The 1,819-nt window shown below is 51.0% G+C and overlaps 1 protein-coding gene across 2 annotated transcripts in view; it reads right to left on the minus strand.

Annotated features, from left to right (window-relative positions):
* Nucleotides 1-1,715, minus strand: part of PRR19 (proline rich 19) — a 3,688-nt gene extending 1,973 nt beyond the window's left edge. The window contains exon 1 of one of the 2 annotated variants that reach the window (XM_025043763.1): nt 1,234-1,715. The gene's annotated coding sequence lies outside the window, so the exon portion shown is untranslated. Of the gene's footprint in view, nt 1-1,186 lie in introns of both variants that reach the window. The other variant, XM_015586502.2, reaches the window with a different exon arrangement.
* Between the last annotated feature and the right edge of the window lie 104 nt (nt 1,716-1,819).

A 1,819-nucleotide genomic window follows, 5' to 3' on the forward strand; every position in this document is an offset into this window, starting at 1 on the left:
CTCCTGCGCATGCGCGTGCCCCTCGCACGCCCTTTGGCTTCCCTGCGCCTTAGAGGCTCGAGGCTCAAGGGCACGTGCCAGGGGCGCCAGTGCCGGTTATAGCCACGCCCCTCCCGGCCTCGCTTTAGGAATCTCGTTTGTCTTTAGGCACCTCCCAGCCACCAATTGGCTGTGAGGTCCACTAGGCACGCCCCCTTCCTAAATGCTGATTGGCTTAGACATCTATAGGCGGACTTTCTGTCTAGAGCGCGAGAGGAGGCAAGACGCAAAGGGGAGAAAGGGCCATGGTAGACCCCAGCCAATCTTCAGTGGTCACAGACTTCATCCCTAGATAATCAGTATAGTGTCATTCAGAGCTAGCCTCTGGAACTAGACTACCTAGGTTCAAATGCCCAGTCCGGCACATTTGAGCTGTGTGACCGTGGAGAATTGTGTAATTGCTCAGAGCCTCAGTATCCTAATCTGTAAAATGCGGTTCGTAATAGTACCTCCAACCGGTTGCTGGAAGTATGAAATGAGCCAACATCTAACATAAAACAGTGTTTAATGAATGAATGCTTTGACGCTTTCCTTCTCACTAAGCTTTGCTTCAGCAACTGCCTCTCTTCTCCAACTTATCTACGCTTGTCCCCTCAGTCTTTAAAAGCAGGCTGTCAGGGTATTTCCCATGCCCAAGTAAGCTGTATTACCTGTGTAATATTGCTTGCCTAACTTGAATGATCTTTCAAAGCCTAACTCAGATATTGCTCCTTCTAGGACACCCTTTGCTGTCAGAGTCGTCTCTGACTCCTCCCCAGAGGCTCCCCAGTTCTTCCCTTAGTCACTACCTTGATCCTTCCCTTAGTTCTGTGTCTGGATCTGTCTCCTCCAACACACTGGGACAAGGCCAGGATCTGGCCCATTAATTTAATATTCATTCAGCAAGTACTTGTGAGCAGCCACGGTGCTTGGTACTATGAGTCAGGCCCTGTTCCAGGCAAGTGGACCGAGGCAAAACAAACAATAAATAAGAGTCATCTATCTCAGTATTAACCTACCTAGAAGGAATGAATAGACAGTAAGGTCCCATCTGGGAATATGGTCAGGTTTAAGGGGGTGTGGGACATCCCTGTAACTTGTTCTGGAGGACAGGTAGATCTGGGAAGACTTGAGGTCTATTAATTTTGGGGGTGGGGGTGGGGTCGACCTTAGGTAGCCTTTGTTGTGGATGTAGGTTTCAGAGCCCAGACACACCCAGCTGGAGTTGCTGGTCGGCAGTGGGTTTAGGGAGGGGAGCAGAGGCCACAGATCTGCAAGATGAGCCGCTGCGGGAGGTTTGCCAGGCTGGACCTGGGCCTTGCAGCGTCTCTAATTTCGGTCCTCTTTCTGCATCTTTTTCTACCCTCCTTGCATGGCTTGTGATGTCTGAAATGCAAAGATCTGTAGTTTAGAATTAATGCCACAAAACTGGTGTTTTTGAGCAGGGGAGGCCCACGAGCAGAAAGGCTCAGTAAAATCCTGGCGCTGCCTTAGAAGTGTCTCTTAACAACTGAGCCTCTCATTTTCACATTTTCTCATCTTCCTTTTCCCTCCCCCACATCCGTAGAAAATGGGAGCGCCCCTCCTAGCCAGGTGCGTACGAGCCACCCCTTCAAGAAATCCAAGAATGGACTCATCCACTCACTCCCCTCCCCCCACCACGTGAATGAGACACACACACACACTCACTCACTCCCCTCCCCCCACCACGTGAATGAGACACACACACACACACACACTCACTCCCCCCCCCCCACCACGTGAACGAGACACACACACCAACACACCCACACACAACCAC

This window comes from Pteropus alecto, unplaced genomic scaffold, assembly GCF_000325575.1.
Source record: "Pteropus alecto unplaced genomic scaffold, ASM32557v1 scaffold920, whole genome shotgun sequence".
NCBI classification, from domain to species: domain Eukaryota; kingdom Metazoa; phylum Chordata; class Mammalia; order Chiroptera; family Pteropodidae; genus Pteropus; species Pteropus alecto.